The 25498-nt window shown below is 42.3% G+C and overlaps 1 protein-coding gene across 3 annotated transcripts in view; it reads right to left on the bottom strand.

Moving 5' to 3' along the window:
• The window catches only part of BMPR1B (bone morphogenetic protein receptor type 1B), a 221844-nt gene that overhangs the window by 119544 nt on the left and 76802 nt on the right, over nt 1-25498 (bottom strand). For all 3 annotated transcript variants that reach the window (XM_048509303.1, XM_048509302.1, XM_048509305.1), the window contains one exon: nt 8132-8195. The gene's annotated coding sequence lies outside the window, so the exon portion shown is untranslated. The remainder of the gene's footprint in view (nt 1-8131; nt 8196-25498) is intronic.

Below are 25498 nucleotides of genomic sequence, written 5' to 3' on the forward strand. Positions count from 1 at the left end.
GTCACATAAATGTCAGTAATTCTGAAACATTGTTCTTAAATTTAATCTGTTATCCTAGGCATACTTTAAGTACGGAACCTACCTCCATGATCCAAAACATCACAGGGCAGATCCACAGACTCCATTCACATCCCCAGCTGGGATTTCTGGCTTTGAAACTAAGTAAAGGGAAAAGTACCACAGTGCTCACCAAAGCCTATGCAGGCCCATAAAGAGTCTTTGTGGATCACTCTCAAAGACTGTAGGATTAAGGTGTTAGAGGTTTTAAACATAAACCAATCTAGGGAGGACTTGTGCTAGTAAGCAAAAGAGGCATTCTCTTGGGGACGTCTTGCTCTCTCACTCTGACCATTATAGATCTGTAAGCCACTAGAAGAACCCATGGGTGGCCTGAAGGGAATGGGTAGAAAATTTAAAATAAATACCCCTGGAATGCAAAGTCAGACTGAATATAAGGAACCGCCTTGTACCATTGAATTACTAGGCTGTCTATCTCAGTTCTAATTAGCAGCAGTTCTCCAAGTTCACATCCTGACATATTGCCAAGACTTGGTACCCAAGATCTTTACAAATGGAGGCCCAAGGCTCTGAAGGATGTATATACATATCATAGCCAGGGCTCTGGGAATTTTTACTAAATTCCACTTTCCTACCATTCTTAAGGACCTGCTGGCCCATGAGAAAATCCCTTAGTAGTGGAGCAGCAGTGGCGTAGTGGCTAAGAGCAAGTGCACTCTGATCTGGAGGAACCAGGTTTGATTCGCAGCTCAGCCGCCTGAGCTGTGGAGGCTTATCTGGGGAATTCAGATTAGCCTGTACACTCCCACACACGCCAGCTGGGTGACCTTGGGCTAGTCACAGCTTCTTGGAGCTCTCTCAGCCCCACCTACCTCACAGGGTGTTTGTTGTGAGGGGGGAAGGGCAAGGAGATTGTAAGCCCCTTTGAGTCTCCTGCAGGAGAGAAAGGGGGGATATAAATCCAAACTCCTCCTCCTCCTCCTCCTCCTCCTCCTCCTCCTCTTCTTCTTCTTCTTCGTATCCTTTTGTTTATGATTTTTTTAGCTCCACTTTTTCCCCAATGGGAAACCAAAACTGCTTGCAATACTGTTCTCATTTGACCCTCCTAATAAAAACCCTGGGACATAGGTTCACCCTATTCACCCAGCAAGATACCATGGAGGAGAGAGGATTTAACCCGGGGTCTCTCAGAATCTAGTCCAGCATTCTAATCTCTTCACCAGGTTGCCTCCTACCTTGCCTTAAGAATCACAGGTTTTAAAGGTTTTCCTATTTCCATGTTTTATAGGGAACGGGAAAAGAGTTTTTTTTGGGGGGGGGGGGGAAATCTGGTTGCAGCCTGCTGGTGGAAATGGAGATAAAGCTGCAGAAGTACTCGCTGATATTTTACCAGGGCCAGCCAAGTAAAATCCTTCACTCCCCAAGGTAAAAAAAAAAAAAGGCCTGCAAGGTCTTTTTACCACAATTTTACCAAAATCAACATTAGATTATCTAAACTACAACAGACTACAAAACAATAGAAGACGTGAAAGAGAAAAATCACACCAAAAGACTCCAGAAGACAAGGAAACTAAAAGTGACCTAGCCAGAGGATGTTTCTGGTGCACCATGAAATTGCTGTTATGCACCTCCGCAACAGATATCTTGCAATCTACACAATGCGAGTGGTAATCTATTAAAGTGAAAGGAAACTTGGCATGGTTGTAGGCCCTGGATTTGGAGGAAACAAACGCTGTCTTTCCCTTCCATGCTAACTCAATAGTTTAATTCCAGAATGATCACGAAAAGGGAACCGGGAAGGAAGACAATGCTCTCCCCGCTTTTCTGTCATCTCTTCCACGTTCCTTCCTCTGCTTGAGCTCACACTTGCTCGTTTTCCTCCATGCCACCCTTCTAATTTTTCATCTAGTTTAGCAACTCCAGTTTGTAAGCTGTTACCAAAAAAAAAAGGCTTCAAAACTACAGCTCTCGGACGTTTCTCATTAATAATTAGCTTACTAGGTTGCTCACTTTGTAATGAATTTCATTATAATATTTGGGGGGGGGGGGGAGAGAGAAAATAGCCTTCAAAAGGTTTACCAGAACTCAGTGTCCTGGGTCAGTCTGTTTCCTCCTACCTACTTCTTGACTTGCCAAACCTGATTTACCAGAGCAGAACCTACGATATACATGGAAATCACATTTCAGAAGGTTAGTAAGCGTCAACAGGATGTTGCGATAAGGGTGATGGTGAGAATGCAGGAATTCCTCGCTTTTTAAGAAATGTTGGTTTCCTTGATTGCAACCATTCATGCTGATTTGTCCCATCTTGTTGATCAACAATGGACTAGTACAGTGACAGAAAACAAAGAAAACAGATACTGCATGAAATTCCTAAAAACTTAGGAATTGTCAACGAACCCATGCAGGTACACGGAACATGTAAATTTTCAAGTCAAGGCAGGCACAATGTGCTTGTTAATTAAAAGTCATACTTTATACTTTACGCTTATAGACGTAGGGAGATCTGTAATAAATAAACTTAACTCATTGGTTTATTTCAGTTTTCAACAAAACCTTGGGTCTTGCTTCAGCAATCTGGCACCAAGCAAAGGATATTCTGACCTTCAGGGAAATAAAAAGACTTTAAACATATGGTCCTATGGTAATGTGATCTGGACCATGAAGGTTGTAGAAAAATTAGCATAGCTTGACACCTGATGAGAAGGAAGGCTATTTCTCAAGTCAGTTTATCACAGCAAGCCAAAGGCTTTTAATCATACTATGCATAGTTTAAAGAAAAATGTACACAGTCAATTCTGTTTTCTTGGCTGCGTGTGTACACTGGTTAAGAACAAAATAATTCAACTCTTCCTACACTCTCACTCTACTTGAGAAATGCACAGGTTCAAAATGCTGCAGAACTAGATAATGAATCAGAAGATAGAATAGAATAGAATAGAATAGAATCTTTATTGGCCAAGTGTGATTGGACACACAAGGAATTTGTCTCCGGTGCATATGCTCTCAGTGTACATAAAAGAAAATACATTTGTCAAGAATCATAAGGTACAGCACTTAATGATTGTCATATAGGTCTAGTAAGCAATCAGGAAACAATCAATAGTAATAAAAACATAAAATGTAAAATCATAAAATAAAATGAAATGTCAGCACAGGCTATAGTCATACAGTCATAATTGGGAGGAGATGGGTAATAGGAATGATGAAAAAAGTAGTGCAGTAATTATATAATAAGTATATAATAAATAGTTTAACATTATCGAGGGAATTACCGGTATTTGTTTAACAGAGTGATGGCATTCGGGAAAAAACTGTTCTTATGTCTAGTTGTCTTGGTGTGCAGTGCTCTGTAGCGACGTTTAGAGGGTAAGAGTTGAAACAGTTTATGTCCAGGATGCGAGGGGTCAGTAAATATTTTCACAGCCCTTTTTTTGACCGTGCAGTATACAGGTCCCTCAGTGGAAGGCAGGTTAGCAGCAATTGTTTTTTCTGCAGTTCTGATTTATTCTCTGAAGTCTGTGTCGATCTTGTTGGGTTGCAGGAACCAAACCACACAGTTATAGAGGTGCAGATGACAGACTCAATGATTCCTCTGTAGAACTGTATCAGCAGCTCCTTGGGCAGTTTGAGCTCCTGAGTTGGCTATGCAGAAAGAACATTCTTTGTTGTGCTTTTTTAATGACATTTTGATATTAGGTGACCATTTTAGGTCATGAGATATGATGGAGCCTAGAAATTTAAAGGTCTCTACTGTTGATACTGTGTTGTCTAGTATTGTGAGAGGAGGTAGGATGGGAGGGTTTCTCCTGAAATCTACCACCATTTCTACGATTTTAAGTGTGTTCAGTTCTAGACTGTTCCAGTGGCACCACGAGGCTAGTTGTTCAACCTCCCACGCCTGTATAGCGCGGTTTCATCGCTGTCTCGAATGAGACCAATCACTGCTGTATCATCTGCAAATTTCAGTATTTTAACAGATGGATCATTTGAGATGCAGTCATTGGTATACAGTGAGAGAAGAGAAGTGGAGAAAGTACACAGCATTGTGGAGTGCCTGTGATCATGATACAGATCTCTGATGTAATTTTTCCTAGCTTCACCTGCTGTTTCCTATCTGTTAGGAAGCTTGTGATCCACTTACAAATATGCTCAGGTACTGCTAGCTGATTTAGTTTGGTTAGAAGAATATCCGGTCTGATAGTATTGAATGCTGAACTAAAGTCAACAAAGAGGACCCTTGCATAGGTCTTTGGCGATTCAAGATGCTGTAGGATATAGTGCAAAGCCATATTAACAGCATCATCTGTCGATCTATTTGCCTCGGTATGCAAATTGTAAGGGAGTCCAACAGTGGATCCGTGATGGTTTCAAATGGTACAGGACTAGCGTTTCGAAAGGTTTCATAACTACAGATGTTAGAGCAACTGGTCTGCAGTCGTTCAGTTCCTGGATGGAAGGCTTCTTCTGCACTTTGGCGATATTGGAGGGTTTGAAGCAGGAGTGAACATAGCACATCGCTATAGATTTGTTAAAGATTTGGGTGAAGAGGGGGGCCAACTTGGACAGCACAGACTTTTAGGCAAGTAGGTGTTACCTTGTCTGGGCCTGGTGCTTTTCCAGGCTTCTGTACGTGACATAGATCTTGCACTTCCTCTTCTGAGCTCACCAGGGGTTGTAAACCCAATGAAATGCGTTCAGTTATGGGAAGTTCGGCTATTGTTGGTGCATCTGAGATAGAGGTTGTGGAGAAAGGTGACTGTAGATTGTTTTCAAACCTACAGCAGAACACGTTCAGAAGCTCGTCTGCTGCTGATTTCCTTCAGCTTGGGAAGGTGGTTTACTGTAACCGGTGATATTTTTGAGAGTTTTCCACATGTTTGCTGTTCCGTTTGGTGAAAACTGATTTTTTAGCTTTTCAGAGTAGTTTCTTTTTGCTGCTCTGATCTCCTTTGTTAATACATTTCTGGCCTGATTGTACAGCATTCTATCACCCTTTCTGTAGGCCTCTTCTTTGGAACGACGTAACTGCTTAAGTTTAGCTGTGAACCAAGGTTTGTTGTTACTATATATACGCAAGTTCCTGGTTGGTATACAAAGATCTTCACAGAAGCTGACATATGATGTTACAGTATCTGTGAGTTCATCCAAATCTGCAGAGGTGTCTTTAAAAATATTCCAGTCTGTCATCCAGATAAGAGTCATCCTCCAAATTATTCCATCACTATATTTAAACATATTTTTACCAGAACATAGGATGTATGTCAAACATCACTGGTTGCTTTTTTTTGGGGGTGGTGGTGCGGGGGTTACTATTTGAAGGAAGAATGTGAGACAATCACACGTAGCCACTGGCAGGTAGCCACTGCCTTTTATGAGTTGGTTGCACTTGCAACTTTAAAAATAAATCTTCATTTCATAGAATCTTTCTCCCTTCACTCTGGATAATTATTAAAAATGAGCATTTTGTTACATTTTGTTTAGCCCACATGGTCAATATAACTTGCACAGAAGATGATTTATAACCTGACAAGTATGGAAGTTTCTCATCTATATATATAAAAAGCTAACCATTCGTTTGTTGGTCTTGCCCTAACGCCGAAACGGATGGACGGATCGCCCCCAAATTTTCACATGACGTCCCTCCTTGTTGCGGGCAGGTAATCGGACCTTCAAACTGCCAAAAGTCCATACCTGAGCCAGGTAAAATGTGGGGCTGAGAGAGCTCTGAAAAGCTGCCAAGGTCACACAGCTGGTGTGTGTGGGAGTGCACAGGCTAATCTGAATTCCCCAGATAAGCCTCCACAACTCAAGCTGCAGAGCTGGGAATCAAACCCGGTTCCTCCAGATCAGAGTGCACCTGCTCTTAGTCACTACGCCACTGCTGCTCCCAAAAGGCTATGCTGGGGATCATTGGACCTGCATGGACATCTGTGTGGGTTGCGGACTGTGATGAGGACAATTGCCACAGCAACGCGCAGCCAGGCCCCGCTAGTAGATAATAAATGCGGCAGAAAACTGACTAGGTTCTAAATATTAGACATGGAGATCCAAGGAAACAAAACATCAGGACTTCTTTGAAAGAGTTACATAGCAGTTTCTCTCCTGTTGCCTCAAGGGGTAAATAAGAATGTACCTGATAATCAGGAGCTCTTCTCTCACAACAAATTTATCCTTTGAGTAAACAGCTAACAATTATTGTCTTCGCACTTTATACCATAAACATTTTCTAGAACATCAATCAGAATTAAGCTAACTTATCCTTTAATAAAAGAAATAAGTGAAATTTTCTTCAAGTAAAAATAATGTGTGTATGATCTTTAAAGAGAAATTATTTTCATATCTATGCACTTTGTTTCAGTTTCAGGATAATTACCTCCCTTTCCGAAAACTTCTGGTTTACAGATTTCTTCACACAAATAATAAAATCGCTGCTGCATTTGAAAGTTTACTTCCTTTCAACTGTCACAGAGTTACCTTAAGGTCTGCTTTTCCTAAAACAAATAAGATTTTTTTAAATTTCCTACGAAGATTTGCTGATATTGACCATTCTATTTTCCAGTGTCAAACTGCACAGCCTTTTAAGTCAGGGTAAGGTACATCCTGCACATTTATAAATACCAAAATACCTGAAAACATGCATAAAGTGGAAGGACTCATTTTCTACAGCAAAAGGGACATACAGGCAATGGTGGGATCCAAAAATTGTAGTAACAGGTTCCCTCACCAGCCCCCCCTCAGCAAAGGGGGCAGAGGCATACCTAGGCAAACCTGAGCCCTGGGCAAAACCTGAGTTGGATGCCCCCCCATGGGCAGCCACCCCACCACGACCCCCAAAAATGTTTTTGCACCAGGTCATTTCTAAATCATCATCACATTATAGAAAATGCCCCAACTCACAAATCTGAACACAGCAATGGTGAAACACACAGGTTCTTTGATAGAGACTGGTGAGATAAAAGGTATGAAAGGCTGAGAATCAATGAATTGCAGTACCTGAAAGGGATTAACCCAGTTCAGGGAGTTACATTATTAGTCACAATTGCTATATGGAACCTTCACGTTCAAAGGCAGTATGCCTCTCGGGGAGGCGAGGGCGTGGAGATGGAAAAGCGGACCCAATTAGTAACCCCCCTCTCGGCACACACAAATAATTAGTAACCCACTCTCGGAAACTGGTGAGAACCTGCTGGATCCCACCTCTGCATACAGGGGAGGAAAGCTATAACCTCTTCACATTTCCTTCTCATCTCCTAAGGAACTTATGCTACTGGAACTTGGTTGGAAAGGAAATCATCAGGCATATGGAGTGGATAGATTGTCCAACAGTATATTTTTAACTTTAGAAACTGGACCCCAATATCTTCGCTGCATTATATATAATTAGTGCAGACAGACCTGGGTATAAACCCAAGGATCTGTCACTATCACGTGTAGCTTCAACCTAACAATATACAGACACATACACAGTGAACAGCTTAGCTGATGCCTTCTTTTGACTCAGTCCTATTTATAAATGAGGGAAGGGGAATTATATAAATCAGATGTTGGTAGAACTGTACACATTCAGGAAAACCAGTCTGCTTGCAGAGGAATGGAAGGTAGAACTAACTTGAAACTGCCAGTAGATGCCTGGAAGCAGAAAGCCACAAACAAAAAAATTTATCCGCAAAAAATTTCACCCCAGACACGACTGAGACGCGGACATTCCACCGCCATGACCATTAGTCCTCATACAAATACAGCATTCATTTATTTGTTTGTTTGTTTCTACAATTTATACCCCGCCCTACACCACAGTCTCAGGGCGGCTATCGAATGGGGAAGAAACCCCGTTGAAACATACAAAGTTAAAATCAGAATAAAAAACATTGTTAAAACAATATATAAAATCCATTAAAACCAGTAATGAATGAAGACTAACGTTTCAACCCATGACACAACTCTTGTTCACAAGGGCAAGCATACTGACAAAACCAGTCATTAGCCAGCAGGGAGACAGCACTAACAACCAACTGTATCCCAGGGTCCTGCTTATCAAAGGGTGCTGGTAATGCTCTTGAAAGCAAACCAACGCACTGAAAGATGAGCTGGAGCAAAACCAACCACGTACCTTCCGAACCCTTCAGCTTCCCGTGCATCCTCGGAACAAGATTGCTCTGATTCACCCTTTAAACCTGCCAAACAGAAAGAACACAACTTTGTTTAAATGCAAACAACGTGCAACTTTTAAAGAAAGAAATCCATAACCCTGGTGCAAGTCTACCTTCATCCCAGTCCACACTTCGCTCTTACTCTGCTTCTGCATATACGAGTCTTCTCTCTCTCTCTCTCTACCCCTTTTCAGAAGTGCCACATAGTGGCCTATAAATATTGGTCCCAGCACTTGCTAGCTGTTTTTGCTTGCTCATGGCACAGGTCTCTGTTACTGTACACCATTCGTATTACTCAGTCTGAGTCTTCAGCTGCTCAGACAAAGCCGTGAATTGGCTCCCGACCCTGCAGTTCCCAGCCTGCCTGGAAATACCGTTTTGTCGCCAGCTTTACAGATGCTGTGGGCCTTTCCTGGAGGCTCAAACCAGGCACAGAAGGGCAATTATGAAGCTTGTCTGAAGAAACTGAGCTTTCTCCAAGCAGGTGAAAAGGAAAAAACGAGGAGAGGAAGGAGGAGGGAGGGAGGGAAGAACCACCTTTGTTTTGGCCAAACTGCCCAAATCTCTAACCCCCTTTACAGCTTTACATATCTAAATATTATTGAGTTATGGTCATTAAATTTAATTACTGCATAATGCGGATGTCAGAAAAATTGTGGAAAGGCATTCTTTAAAAACAAGCGCCTTAATAAAAACAATGATCCCTATGCTTCAGTCTTTGTAAGGATGTAGGCTATATAAATGGCCGCATATAAAAAGAAGGAAACAACTGAGTAATAAACTGTACTAAATCCAGCACAATCAGGTTTATACATTAGCACACAAAGAATCTGTACCCATGGAAGATTGTTGCTATTTTATTACAAGGGTATACCGTAATACATATTGAATTTTGGTAGCAGAATGTCTGGCCAGCCCCAGAGCTTCCAATAATTCTGCTTCTATTTCCTGGAGGAACTCTTCAATTCATTCTCTACAGCTACTGGCCCAGTCTTCATCAGCACCCCAAACTTGGACTCCCTGTTGACCAGAAATTCCCCTAAAAGCAGTGGCGTAGGAGGTTAAAAGCTTGTGTATCTAATCTGGAGGAACCGGGTTTGATTCCCAGCTCTGCCGCCTAAGCTGTGGAGGCTTATCTGGGGAATTGCACTCCCACACACACCAGCTGGGTGACCTTGGGCTAGTCACAGCTTCTCGGAACTCTCTCAGCCCCACCTACCTCACAGGGTGTTTGTTGTGAGGGGGGAAGGGCAAGGAGATTGTAAGCCTCTTTGAGTCTCCTGCAGGAGAGAAAGGGGGGATATAAATCCAAACCTTCTTCTTCTAAAATTGTTAAGTGTAGTTTTCCCTCATTTTGCCCTGATTAGCAAAGCTATTATTTGTGGAGGAGTTCCATTTAGACAGTTGCAATTAAGGATGCCTATTAGTGGTCTCCTACATTCTTCAGGACTAACAATTGGATAAAATGCACTATTTACCCCTAGGGCCCGTTGAAACTTCACAGGAACTGAGAAAAGCGTGAATTGGCTTTGTTATGTTTTCGGACAAATAAATACCTTCCGCAGCAAAGTAAAAAAGTGTCCAAATTCATGACATCATCAGGGTTGAAAAGGGTTTTTAACCATATGGAAGGGAGAGATGACCAAAATAGTTTGCTGCTTCTCATACCAAAAGGCCCCTACAATTTTGTCAGAAGCTATTTAAAAAATAATATTTGAAAAGAACTTAGAAGGCAAATGATGCAACTAATAGTACTTATTAAACTACAAAAAGTGTTTCTCCATATAAACACCATTTCCAAAAATAACATCTTAAGTAGTTCGTGCCTTCAGTGAAGTAAGTATTGGCAACGTCCGTTTATAAGAAAATGTTCTATAAGAACATGTTCAGGCTCTTTCTACTTTATAATAGAAATTTTTTTAATAAGCACTAGCAAGTGAAGTATTTATAGTAATAATTTAAGTATTAAAATGTATTCACAAGTAATGCTCACTGACTTCCCTAGAAGCTGGCCAAAACCCGAATTTTGGGTCATTAGTATAACTGAGAAATGAAGGAAACAATTGTTCCAAAGTTTTAAAAAACAGAATACACATTATGGCTGAAACACAAGTATGTCGAAATGTGATTGCAAATCAACAATCTCTCATCCTCAGTCCATCAATTCAGAAGAAATGTGGTACAAGCACATTTAAAACTTCCTTGACTTTTTTCACATGCAGCTTTCTATTTTCACATGTGTACACCATCACTAGAACAAGGGCTGAAAGCACTTTAACGGCCCCATCCAAACTCAGGGGCAGTGAACTGCAGTGCCGATGTGATTCCACCCCACTGATCCAATAGACGCATCCCAGCAGCGTGGGGAGGCTCACAAATTGGAAAAGCCTCCAAAGAGCCAGGAAGCTCCTATGGGCCTCAACAGACTTATACCATCTTTTCAGAGCCCCCCCCCTCCCCCAACAAGCCAATGTGACGCAAGAAAAGGCCAGGAGGCAGCCTACTAATCTCGGCTCTTCTCCCAGCCCTGCCCCTGCTACGCCAGTGGCAGCAGGGGTGCTGGGAGGTTGGACCCACATCTGGTGCTGCATCCCAGAGCTGGGAAGGGCCACGGAGGCCACACACCAGGGGGTTCACCCCTCCATCTGGGCAAGGGCCCGGGAGGGCAAATCTGCCGGCACAACCGTACACCACTTCAACAAGCGGATTCAGTACTCCCTTTGGATGCAGCCATGCCACATCTGAATTCAGATTTAATACTCTCCTACAGTAACAAAAGGCAGAAATATTGTTCTCTCCTTTACCTACCCAGAATTTATTCACCATACTTTGCATTTATAAACAAGAGGTGTTTTACATAATATGCACAAAGATCAAGCCTCATGGTTGCTATTTCTGTTGGTCTGAATACTTTCATTTCGATCATAGGTGTCAAATTCGCAGCCCTCCAGTTCCGTAATATGCATAATGCTGGCAGGGGATGATGGGAACTGTAGTCCATAATATCTAGAGGGCTATGAGTTTGACACCTATGATTTAGATGGTTGTTTTTCTCTATGAAGCATTTGGTACATTATATTAAATTCTTTATTTAGGTATTTTTGACTATGACTTCATTTTGACCAAGATTATCACAGCTGTATTTGAAACTGGACTCTTAACCACTACACTATGCTGGCTCTCTCCCATCAATCATACACCAAGCCATAACTCTGCATCATATTTGCTTGTGTGATGACATCACTCCCAGCTTTGACTTCTCATACCTCAACTGACCCTGTATTTCTTCCTTTGCTGAGTACCTATTCTCCAGTACTTCTATGATGTTGGTATAACATATAGCAGGAGAATAAGTGTTTATTGTTGTTTTATTTATATACATATAAACACATAAAAGAATACATGCAGTGTTTATTGAATGTATTACCTTGCTTTTACTGAATTGTCTTACCCCTTTGTAATCCACTTTCTACATTATGGTATGTCATAACCTTAGGCAGTGCTCCCCCACCCATCATTGTAATACTAGTCCTATTGAATTTACTGGATGTCTTATGCTGTCTGATTGTTTCATATATTGCGTAATTTTCCTTGTGTCTCTGCAACGGTGAGCAATAAGTGAATAAATAATCTAAATCTATTCCTCTGTGGCTGTCTAACCTGCTCCTATGCACCATTTCTGAGATGGGATAAAGAAGGTAAGGATAAACCAATCATATTGGCCTTATTTTAAATTATTTAAAATGTTAATTGGTTGATTTTAGATGTGGATTTATATTTTTAATATTTATGTAATATTTGAATTGTGTTGTGATCCGCCCAGAGCCCTTTGGAGATGGGGAGGGATATAAATCCAAAGTAAACAAACAAATAAAAATAAAAAATTAAGAGGTCAGTATTAAAAACATAGGTCAAAAGCAAGCCTGCCCAGGATCCGTACTGAGAAGCTATGCCATGCTTGTGAAACAATGTGCCCCTATTAAACTTTACCATGGGTGGATAACAAATGCAGACATACTGCATCTAGGATTCTATTTAAAACCAAGGAACTATGCCTAAACATGCACACTTTACAGAAGTAACTAACAGTCTTGTGCAGGATTTCACACACAAAAATTCTGCAGGTGTGATGTGCTGACTGTTTATTAATGAGTTTTCAACATTCAACAGGACTAAGCCTGAGGGGAAACCCTTGCAGTTTTAACAGTTTAAACTAATTAAATTCAAGCTACCTTTTTCCAAAGCAATTTCCAAACATTTGGACAGAAAGCTATCCAACTCTGTGCTCCTATGACAGCAATGTGAATGTAAGTATTCATCTGGGTAAAGCTGTGATATGCACTTAGTGGCTACAAATCTAATGCAGACCAAGGCACTGTAGACTAATTAATCCCATTTGTTTCAAGTGTGTTCTATGCAGGAGCATAGCTGAGATGAATGGTGCCCGGGACTCACCCTGTGCCACACCCCCTCAGTTGCGCCCCTCCCCCGAACTCCCAGAGTTCGGGGGAGGGGTGCAGTAGGGCTGGCCCTGCCCTCAATCCCCATGTGGAGCTGGGAGTGTGGAGGGACCATTTGATGCTTGCTTCAGGTGGCCCAGGTCCAGTTTTAAACTGCAGGCTTCAAGGTCGAACTGACTCTCTGAGCTCACCAGCTCCAGTTGTATACTGTTGGCATAGTTAATGAAAGTTCATGTTGGCTGTCACCTAGTTACTAATCTGCAATTCAGGCACACTCCTGGGGGCAGAGGGTCTTGGAGAGTGATGTTCGGCTGCCGTCTTGCACGCTTTGGTTTCTATACAACCCTACTTTCCAAGTAAAGTCTCCAAATATTACAGTGTGACACTTGTTTGTTTTTTAAAGATGACTGATTTAAAAGATTTATATTTCACCTTTTCGTTGTATTTATTTATTTAATGAATTTGTACTCTGCTTTTCTTCCCAACGGAGACCCACAGAACTTTGCACCATTTTCCTCTTCTCCATTTTATCCTCACAACTACCTGTGAGGTAGATTAGGCTGAGAAGGTGTGACCGGTTCAAGGTCACCAGCAAGCTTTCCAAGCCAATAGGGATTGGAGCCAGCGCCTCTCAGATACTAATCCAGCATTATTACTACAGATTATATAACAGAAAGGATGTAAAAAACAAAAACAGCTTGCCAGAACAATTCAAAAACTATCAGTCAGATACATTATGAACTCTGTGCATGCGTGCCCACAGAAAGGGCTCTGAGTGCCACCTCTGGCACCCGTGCCATAGGTTCGCCATTGCTGTCCCAGGTCCTTGGGCAGGACTCGATATTCAGAGATGAATTCCAGACCCTTGTGCTGGGTTGTTATGTGGATGATGATGATGATGACGACGACGACGACGACGATGATGATGATGACGAGGATGATGATAACGATGATGATGATGATAACGATGATGATGATGATAACGATGATGATGATAATAATGAATTGTACTGTTTGAGTGATTTCAAGCATTAGTGAAAGGTGAACAGACAGGAGTTGCCCTCTCAGGAAGCATACATATTTCAGTAACCTCTGTGTGAAACCCTGGGTTCTTTCTTTGGATAAAACAATCAGAAGGTAGAACTGCACTCTTCACAAATTAATCAGATAATTAATAATATAGGCAATGTGTGAGCTTACTCATTAGAAGCAGAGCCATAAGGGACTGTGGCTTTATGGGGGGGGGGGAAGCATTCGTAGGACAGAGGTTGGAAGGGGGAAAACAGTATACATAATGTGCAGTCGGCTGAAGGGCCATTATTAATTATTTTCTACCACTCTCCATTTTATAAGCATACTGTTGCTCTTTTAGCCCCAAGTTGCTTATGTTAGACTCTAAGAGACTTTGTTTTCTAGTCATAAATACTTTAGAGTCTTGGAACTAGACAGGAAGATCATAACTTGGCTCCAAACGCTTTTTTTTTTACTGTTGAATAATCATTGTAGGAGTTTATTCATTATTATTTGCAGAACTATTGACCGAACACTTAATAAAACAACTAGCCTATTTAGGTTTATTATTACCACTGTGTAAGTTTTAGAGCTGAGCTTCAAGTGTGCACTGTCATCCTTCAAAAATTAATAAAATCCACATTAAGAAATGGACATGCTACCAACTTTCAAATATAAGTTAACCACATACAACTGAAAAGACAGGAATATTTGAAAAGAACAAAGGCTGGATACAGTTTTTAATGTTTGAGGGGATCATGTCTCTGAGGGCTGAAGCAAGAAATCCCAAAGGAGAAGATATGACCAAAAGCATCATTGCATGAGTAGCCATGCAATGAAAGAATCTATGTGCATATGTACAAGACAGAATTTACAGACAAAACTTTTTTAAAAAAATTGAACTGAATGGAATTCTACCCAGCTTTTCTTCCCGCTGGGGAGTCAAAATCAAAGTTGACAAAGGAAATGTATACTATAATTAAAATCAAGAGAAGAATATGCAACCTAACTCCAAAACAAAAGCTGGTTCTGGATCTATTAGGCTGATTCACTTGGGGTCACAAGTTTTGGGTTCTTGCCTTTCAGCCAATGCCAAAAGTTTGCTCCAACTGGCCACACTCTGGGCTAAATTCCTGCAATGGAGGAGCTCAGCAGCAATTCAGCAGGAGAGGTTCCCAACTTGTCAAGTGTATGTGTTATACATTGGAGCCTCTCACGCATGAAAGGTGGGGAAGCTATACAGCATGCCTGCCAGTTCTGCACAATGTTGAGTGACTACCAGTTGCACACGCAACGTTATGTTTTCAAGTTCTCAGTTTTCATGTTATCCCCCATCCAGCCCCAGCAGCCTCCAGTGGAAAAAAATACGAAGACACCATCACAACCGATTATACAATTAATGACAAGAAAATGAACAAACAGCAAGTAGTAGCATAGCAGTTTGCAACAAACTGACAGTAAACAAAATAGCAACCGAATTATCGGCATGGTTAAAGAGAAGCCAGGTGAACCTTTCTGGGAGGTATTTCATAATGGAGGCACCTTAACAGAAAATGCTTTTTTGCTGGTACCCGCATTTGAAGGTAGGAGTATATGGTCCACTGAAAATGCTAATTGCCAAAAAGTGTCTGGGAAAAAAAATCAAGGGACAGTCAAATCATTGTTGGTCATATCTTCCATCCAGGGACGTAGTAATAGAATTTTAATGGGATGGGTTCAGGGGTGGAGTTCAGGGGCAGGGTCTGGGGTCCCACCCCCACCCACCATTGGGGATGGGGCCCCACTTCCCCAAGCCCCGCCTCCAGGCTGCAAGCCAGCAGGAGTCCAGGAAAGAAAGTCTCGCCTTTTGCAAGACCTGCTTTGCAAGCGGTGACACTTTCTTTCTTGGGCTCTGGCTGGCTTGCAGCTTGCAAATGTGCAATGCAGGGTGTACTTGTGTGGGTGCACAGGAGCGCCCGCCCCCACAGACATGCAATGGGGGGGTTAAACCTGAGAACTCCCCCCTTACCTACGTCCCTGCTTCCATCACTGTCAACCTTAGCCAGTTTCCTTCATTTTAGCCCTCATGGTCTTTTGACCATGTAGATTCCATGACTACCAGCACAGGCTTTTTGGTGGTCAAGGGGGACCTTTTCCACCCTTTTCCACCAATGCAAGAGCTAATGGCTTGTGACTAGCTCTCTGGGTTAAAATAATGCAGATCACTCTAAAGAGTTTTAAGGTAACTCTCCAATGCATTTTATTAGATTTAATGCACGAAGAAAATGTATTCTCTTTACCTTCAAGCCAAGGTTTATCTAAATCTAGCATCCATGTCCGAGAGAATTACTCTAGTATGTGGCACCAACAAGCTGCCAGATGATTAAATGAATTCGCACATTAAAAACCACCACAGTGGGAAATAATTAGCACTGCCGTTGGCAGAACATGTTAATGGCCCTATGATTAACTACTACCACTGCCTAAGGAAGTCATCCTTCCAGGTCAAGCCTGAGTCATTCTGGCACAATAGTATGAAGTCTGAACCAAAGCCTGCTTTTAGTTTCTTTCTTGACTCTGACAAGTTGAAGTTTACCAGATAATCTTTTAACATCATTCCTGTTGTGAACGGTATAGGTAGAAGCTGAGGGGAATAACAGGAACATCTAAATTACTGCTTGTAGTCATGGCCCCCAGAATTTGTGCGACATTGGTCTAGTTCCAATTGGCCATGCTGGCAGGGGCTGATGGGGATTGTAGTCCATAACATCTGGAGTGCCAAAGATTCGCCACCATTGGTCTAGTTGATCTCAACATTAGTCTGGGGTGAATTTTAATAGTCAGATTTCACGTTGGGACCTTACTCCAGATGAAAAAAAAGCGTTCCTACATGCATCAAAACAATCAAATACAGCCTTTTTACTATTTACAGATGCTTTCCCCATCCATAGTGTCTTTTCCCCTAATGTATGTGGTGTAGCATTTTCGCTCTTTAGTCATGCGTGGTAATGAAATCATTAAAAAGTAACAACTTTTTGGTTAAAGTTGCTATTTCAGGCACACCCAAAAATTTAAATTAGCACTCCTGACAAATTATTTTTCAACACACTGTAAGTGGGAATTCAAATTCTATAGTTGCTCGATTTGCTCTTTTCAATGGTGGCCAAGCAGATCGATGGCTCCAGCTTTTTGAACAGAAGTTCTCACTTGTAAATATGAAGGCGGAGGACCTTTTCTCTTTTTCTGTAGATCAATGTAAAAAAAAACATGTGGCCTATGCTAGAGATAAGGGTTACACTCATTTTGATGCTCAGAAAATATGTTCTTCGCTTGCCCTGGGCCTTCTGTCTAAGGGTAACCTTTCTCTTCATTTGGACTCTCTGGTTAGTTTAAAGTTATGTAGAACCTTTATGCATGCAAGATTTAATTGCCCTTTTTTGAATAGTTCTGCTGGGTCGTCTGCTAAAGATCCCTTTTTCAGACAAGGTTTTCCCCTGTCCCCTCCAGTCAGTTAACTCCTCGATACATATCTTTTTGCAACGCCCTTATATGTTCTAACTGAGGCTAAAATGGATTGCACCATGTTTTAATAAATGGTCCATGGTTTCTCGAGCAACTTTAGAGCAAAAGGTTCAGTTTCTCTCAGAGGACTCTGACCTTCATCGTGCTTATTTCATTGCTCGTTTCTTAGAAGCTGCAGAAGAGTCAAAGAGAGCTGTTTTTACAGATGGGCCTTATTTAAGTTTTATGGTTTTATTGTTCAAGACCTCAGTCTAAGAAAAAGGGGGTTTAAAAAGAAAGAAAAAAGAATGGAACCAGCCATTGAAGATAAGATTCAGACAGGACTTTCCCCCTACCAGATCTCTTTCCTATTCTAGAAGTATACAGCCCCCAATCTCCCCACTAACCAGGGCTGACCCTTTTTAGCATTCAAAAACTGACAGGATCAGGCCAACCTGACCCTTAAGGCTCTTTGCGGCCTGGGGCCCTCATATCTTCATGACAATCTAACCCAATATGTCCCAAGTAGGCCTCTTCGTTCAGCAGAGGCCAATCTGCTGGTGGTCCCCTGCCCCACAATGATGTGGCTGGCCTCAACCCGGGCCAGGGCCTTTACACGCACCTCCATGTAAATATGACGTGTAGCACTGCTTTGTATTGACTTCTACTGAGTCAATCAGTCAAAAACGCCCCCATGCTGCTTTGTATCCACGTGGATCTCCGGTCCGCGGGGGGGGAAAGGCTGCGCACGCATCGCATACAGTCCACTGCGTTCTCATTGGATGGGATGCTCCACATCACTACCAGCGGCAGGAAAAACTAATCCAGATTCACACACACCCCGCTCCAGATTGCCCATGCATGTTTTAAAAAGATCTACTTCCATGCAGGTTCTAAAATAACACATGCTGGGGGAGGGTGCCAGAAATGGGATGAATGCATGTTCGGCGCTGGTGAAGTGGGGAGTTTTGCACGAAACCTGGATATTTGGTGTGATGAGCACGCATCTAATCCTCAATGGGGAATTGACCTTCATCACCATATAGATTAAACTAAGGAGGAGGACACGGGCGCTTACACGTTCAACTACACATTACAAAACTTTCAGATTCAAAATTAACTTCATGCAATGTGGTACTGCATTGTGGGTAATCTAGCCTATTTTAAATTACTTTGCCAATAGACGCCTTCCCTCCACCCCCATTTTAACATTGGCAACCAGCTATAAAAAGTGTGTGTTTAACAGGATGTGAGTTTTCTCAAAGCTTCCCACAGGTAGTTCATTTTATGATGGAGATTTGATGTCTACCAACAGCTGCGTGCCTGCCCGCTATCCCAGCTGGATCACTTTTGCTGCAAAGCCATGGGGGAGGGGGAGGAGTAGCGCGATGAACAATGATATCCAGTGAGTGGAGATCATTTAAAGCAGACTAAACATTTCAGTTCGCATCAAATTCCTTCTAGGAACATATTGCCAGCATATGTGCGGGCATTCAGGCAATCAAATGTGGACTCATAAGGGAGACTAAATAAGGCACTAATTGAAATTCAAAATTCCCAGAAAGAAAAGCATTAACCCACTACAGAATAGCAATTCCCTTGAACAGATGATAAATTTACTGATTCCTTGCTGTTATATAACAATTCAGTTTTTATCAAGTTGTGAAGATTGCAAATATACGCACGTTCTAGGATTACCTCAGGTATCTGCACTACTTTTTTTCTTTTAGCCCAAACACTATTCTGGACCCTTCTAATTCATCCTTGGAACATCTTTAAGAAAACCCCAAGGGTATACTTGTCGGGTTATTCAGCAGGAGCAGAAAAGAAAGGTTCATTTACTATATTGTAAAAAAACAGAAATAGCTAGATTTCAGGGCTCTGTCCCCTACTTCACACGCCTAGCCCAGATACTCTTTCCTGACTCCTCCTGTTCAGTTTGCCCTCACTAAGGAAGAAGGGATATAATCTATTGCAAATTAGGCCAAGAAGGGGTAATGCAGAGGCAAATGCAGCAAGAAGGAGGTGATTCACTCAGGAAATCTTGCTCAAACCAGTATTTGTACAAACCAGTTAAACCTGCCCCCACCCCCCAAGTTAGAACATTACACAAATTTGGAGCAACTTGTAGAAATATTGTAAGAAGTCAGGCATCCATACATGCTAAATGATGAAAAGTTGTTTCAATTATGTTTGCACGAAAACCCAAACTGACAGCTTCTTGATGCCAAGATCAAACCTTTGTCCTGAATTATTATGATAGTGATAAGTGTTCTTGTCAAGTCACAATTAACTTATGGCAACCTCTCAAGCCAGATTACAGCCCCAAGTTCAGGTGGCCGGCCACGGTGCCACTCCCACAGGGGCTCCCTGGCTGCTTCACAGGGGCAGCAGGTGTGACAGCCTCCCCACCTCTAAAAAGCCCCCACAGTGTGCAATAGGCTTACGTCACCCAAAACGGTTATGTAAGTCACACCTCGCAGCTGCTGGCATAATGAGCCCAATGGCCAGAGAGAGCTGACTAACATCAGCCACGCCCTCTATCCAGCCCTGCTATGCTGGCAGAGGTGCGGGGATGCTGCTGCAGTGTCCTGTACCACATCCCACCCCTGGGGAGGATGGTTTCACCCCTTCACTGGGGTAGGTCCCTGGAGAAGGTGAATCCACCACAGCAAATTTGGCTTTCCCTCTTTGGATGGGGCTCTTAGTCTTGGATATTCAGGCTGCTATTCCCTTTATTAACACTGCCAACTTGTCAAATCAACACAACCATCATCCATTTTGCTTCCATCAGATGAGAGCAGGCCACAGCACATTCCTGATCAAGCTTGACTGGGAAAATAACCCTGCACACACAATACTATGACTTTATTATAACTCCTTGGCAAAAGCTTGCTATACCTTGAAGTAGTTTGAACTTGGAATTAAAACTGGAAAAGCTGTTTGCTGCTAGACAGCATCCCCTTTTGAAATATAAAAATAAAATAAAATGAATGTGAAGTTCTATTTCCATAATTATTTATTGGCAGAGGCAATTCCAGAAGATTGTCCTTCTGTTAAAACAATACAACGCGTATAAAACAAAAGATGATCTTGGTTGAATAGGTGTCGTGGCAAAACAGATGGCTGGTAAACTCTGCCCTCGAAATTAATGCCTTTTCCATTTCCCAAGTCACACTGCGTAATTATTAATGAAAGCATGAGCACAAAGATTAATAGGAATTTGTACATTACAGTGGCACCTCGAAAATCGCCAATAATCCGTCCGGAGATTATCGGCGATTTTCAAAAACGGCGTATTTAGAGGTACGTCGTTTGTGCACGTGCGAACGCCGTTTGCATATGCGCAATGGCGTTTTGCACCCTCGGCGGCCGCCGAAAATAGAGGCGGCCACCAATTTTAGAGGGTGGAAATCGGCGCCTGGCAATCGAAGATTTCTGAAATCAACGATTGTCGAAGGCACCGATTTTTGAGGTGCCACTGTAATTATATTATATTGTACCATTGACAAACAAGTAACTTAGGACAGAACATGGACCTTACTACTGAAAACAGTATCTGCACATTTGGTCTTTCTCTCTCTCCAACACATTGTTCTGTTCTAGACTTGCCAGTTGTCAGAGACAAGGGTTCCAGTGGATCCACAGATGATCAGGACCAAAAAATGCTCACTGGGAGCCTATAATATTGTCCCAGTGAAAGACTAAAGCTGAAAGCTCCCAGAAGTCCTGCTGAAGATATGCATCTCCAAGTGCCACTCGGGAAATTAAAAGAAATGCACATGATTCTCATCCACCGCCTCCAGACTTCATAGATACATGGAAAATCATCTTCCTGGGATATCAATTACTCCAAGAGGCTGGAAACCAGAAAAGCAGAGGTGCCCAACCAAACACCCCCCCCCCCCCCGCAAAACTTCCCCATCACGCCCCCCCCCATGCTGCCACTGCCCTTGGGCCCAAGGCTGCCTCTGGCTCACACATAAAGAGTACAGCAAGTGGGTGAGCAAGCCAGCAAGCAGCTCAGCCTCCCTCTCTCCCTCCCTGGTTTACCAACCAGGCGTAGGCAGTCTCCTTCTCCTGGCTGAGTACATCTGGGGACACAATGCACATTATTTTGAAGAGTGCAATGGACTTCCATTGAGATGACGCTCCTTAAGAAACAAAGCAATGATGCTTTCCAGACTTCCCTGAATTGTAGTCCCTGATGAACGCTCCGTTTACAGCCATTTTAATTAAACATACACTATAGGAGAGGAAGATAAATTATCAAGGGGAAATGAAGCTAACGACTCTCTCCTCAAGAGACCTAGATCATGCCTGGGTCACAGGTGCGCATGAGCCTCATAAACTCACTGTTTTCCAGACTGCTGAACCTCACACAAAAGATATTAGAATCAGAGTTTGCATTGGGTAAAAGGAGACAACTGATGAACTCATTACCTTTCATTCTTCAGAATAATGATCTATCAATTATAACTCCTTGATGTTTAGTGGGATTTGTATATCTAAGAAAATAGATGCAGTGTGGTTTGTTTATGTACTTAAAGTGTAATCCTAAAAGGGAAGGCGGGATATTGAATGCACTCAGGGAGTATCTTTGAGATATGTCAGGGCAAGGGCCAGTTATGCTGGTGAAGTCCCCCAGGGTGGAACTGCTGCTCTCAGACACCTGGGCAGCCCTACAGTAGCTGCCAATCGGCACAACTAAGATGTAGGTCTGTGGCCTGATTGTGGGTAGTTCTGGGGGCATGGCCAGAATTAGACAGCTCTCGAAGCCCTTTTAGCCTAGGAATGCCTCTGTCAGAGACAGAAAGTTACAGCAACAAAAAATATGGCGTGGCCCACAGGTTCCAACTGTACTCAAAAATCGTGGTCCCCCACTGCTGCAGCCACACCCATGAGGCCGAAAGTAGTGCTGAATGTTTAGGCCCTGCCCTGTGCCAGGCAAGCCTCCTCCTCAGCAACCATTCACTGTCCCCTCAGCCCAACAAAAACGCCAGCTTGGACAAATCGCAATTCACACGATAGGGTGCCTGGCAGAGTGTCTCAGTGAGCAGCAAGGCACTTCGGTGGCAGGAAAAGTACAGAAAGGGAACTTTGCACTACTGTAGGTTTCATTAAAAATCTACAAATACCGGTAGTTGCAAGCAGTATGAATGTAAGTTGATTCAACTGAATAAGAAGAGAAAAAGTCAGATAGAATAGAATCAAGAAGAAAACTGTTGGAAATGAAAGACACTGGTAAAGGGCAGTATGTTCAAGACTTTAGAAAAAATTAAAAAGATAGATACAGCAGATGGGGACAATTTTGGTTTTTGGAAAAACCAAAAATGAAGACCAATTTTGAAAAGCAAGAGCACTGTTAACGGAAGAAATGGAAGAAAACCGAAAATAGGACTGGAAAAGAAAACTGCTTTCGAGATCAGAGAAGAAACTACAAGGTAGCATAGGAAAAGAGAGGAAAAAGATAATATTGATAAACTATTTGGAGAGTAAGAAGAAAAACAGAGCATAAGGCAACACAGAAGAAGAATAAAAGAAGCAGTGTAGGACAACAAATGTATTAATCATCTTAAAAACAGATGTGCACATTACACATTGTACGCATTAAACACTGCCTCAATGCAACCTACATACTCCACAGACTTTAACAAAGCTACATTGATGTACTGGAATGTTCATGAACATTATAAGCCTCAGTAAGGCATTATCAGAATGTCAATGAGCACAAATGCTGTCAGGAGAATATAAGGTTGGTTATCCATTTTATTTGATATTTTTATTGCACTTGTTTGGCCTATTAAGCTGGCAAAGTGGCTAACAAGAAAGACCGTAAAAATATCAATTCTGCAAAGTTACACAAAGTGCAGCAAGCCCAAATTTAACTGCAGATAGATTGTGGAAGACACTTTATAGGCAGTTCTACTATAATTAGCTTTTCTCTGGAGATGAGAAATGGAGGCGGGGGCAGGGGGGGAGCTGCAAGAAAGACAGTGGAGGAGAAGCACGCAGCAGACCAAGCAGACTGTATAAGAACGAGGAAGAGCAGAGACATCATATTTCACAGGTTGTTTTTCATGAAGTAATTAGCTAGACATGTCTTGAAATTCTCTACATGTTTCCTTGGCTAATCCACATAGACCAACATACTATATGATGAAATATGAACTTCTACTGCAAAATACGTCCACATGAAACTATTCTCTCCAGATTTCAGGTAATTTAGAAAAACGGCATCTCCAAACACGTCTCACACACTATTTATGATGCATTTTACAATAGACTCAAATCCAAAAGAATAAACTCATGCATGGACAATTGCAAGTCTTGGAATCAGGCTTCAAGGTTGCAGTGGCCTTTTCTCTATAAATGCAGAAAGGCATTTGACGAGAACTATATCCTTTTCAACAAAAAGTACTATGTAGAATTCTAACTTCATCCGCCACATCCTGGATCGTCTTTGGCTCATTCTGCACATGCAGAATAATGCACTTTCAAACTGCTTTCAGTGCTCTTTGAAGCGGCCTGGGACCCCTACGTTGCATCGCCTTCGGGGACCGTGACATTACCCCTTGCAAATGTCCCGGCTCGACTCCTCCTGCGGTTAGCAGGAGGCCAACTTTACTGGGAGATCCCTGGCCCCTCAGTAGCCACGGCTTGGCCTCTACTTTCCGAGGCCAGGGCCTTTACTAGCTCTGGCACCCGGCCTGGTGGGAACTTGCTCTACCACTCAGCTATCCGGGCCCATCGCGGGACCTTGGAGAATTCCGCCATGGAGCCTGCTCAAAACCTAATTGTTCCACCGGGCCTTCGGAGAGTCCAGCCGCTGATGGTGCCAATGCCCATGTCCGTGCCCCTGTCCCCCTCTGCTTATAAGGGTCTTTAACACCACTGAGACCCATTGTTCTTCTCTGAGGGGGGTTGTTTTGCCGGTTTATATGTGGGGTTGTGGGCTACTATTTTAGAATGTAACTGTTTTAAATTGTTATTTTATGATGTTTTATATTGTTTACCACCCTGAGCCCTGTTGGGATAGGGCGGTATATTAAATCTAATAAATAAAAATAAATAAATAAATAAATAAAGCTGTGCGGAATAGCAAAATTCACTTGCAAACAGTTGTGAAGGTGGTTTGAAAACGCATTATTTTGTGTGTGCGGAAGGGGCCTTTGTTTCAGAATGCTCTGCTTGGGTCTTAGTGCCTACCTACCAAGTTGAACTAGGCTCCAAGTGGAGCATTCTAAAACCAAGATGGTCCAACACGTGGTGGATAATGTTACAATTCTTCTTAGTTCTTCTTGTTGAAAAGGGTATAGGTATTTCTGCACTTCCAGAATGTAACTCACTGTGAGTTTTTTCCCCTTTGGTCAGTAGGAGTAAAACTATACAATACTATAAACATTTTCCATGTTTGACGCCAAGATATTTAGGACTTCTTACTAGAACACTACTACTTTTGTTCTTTTAAGTTACAGCAGACTCTATTTAATTTACCTCAGGCTCCATTTACCATCCGATTTAAAAAAAACAACCCTTTTTGACTCTATTGAGCAGTTTTATGACACATTTCTAAAAGCTATTCAAGAGAATATAAATGAGTACTGTAGCAAACATTTTACATCTTGTTTGATGATAATCAGGACACGTGTTCAAATACCATCTGTGTCATCTAGGAGCCTAATGCTGAAAACAGTACATTGTCTGTGTTGAAATATAAAATTTATTTTCTGTGAAAAATCATGCGACAGGCAAAGGGCACGTTCAGCTCTGGAGAGGCACCGGCAGATTTCAAAAGAGACATCACCAATGTCACCAATGGATGATGTCAGATGTCACCAATGTGTAACCAATGGGTACCATGGCACTGATACTTTTCCTGGGGCTCTACAAATGTTTGTTAGAGAAGGGCCAAGTGGGGCTTATGCCCTGCATGGCTTCTGATTGGCTCGGCAGATTCTAGAAAACAAAGATCTTTACTTCACGACTCAAAGTAAGCCATTTGTAAACAAGAAAATGTTCTTAAACAATATACTGACTTAAAAATATATCCTGTTAAGCAGAATTTATACCTGAAATGTTAAACAATTAATACTAGAGATATACATAACTTCAATCCCCAGCAGTGGCAGAGCTACGGGGGGAGGGGGCGTTATACCAGAGATGTGCTTGGGAGAACGCAAAAATCACCCCCTTCCCCTTCACCCCGCCCCACCAGCCTGGCCCTATTTTCTGCTGGCTGGAAAAGGTAAGGGGGTAGGGGCCGCAGGGGGCGGAAAACACAGAGTGTGCCCCGGGCACACTCCTGCCCAGCTATGCTTCTGGTCTCAGCATTTAGTGATTGGCTCCCCGCCCTGCATCAGTCAATTTTGTAGT

This window comes from Sphaerodactylus townsendi, linkage group LG10, assembly GCF_021028975.2.
Source record: "Sphaerodactylus townsendi isolate TG3544 linkage group LG10, MPM_Stown_v2.3, whole genome shotgun sequence".
NCBI classification, from domain to species: domain Eukaryota; kingdom Metazoa; phylum Chordata; class Lepidosauria; order Squamata; family Sphaerodactylidae; genus Sphaerodactylus; species Sphaerodactylus townsendi.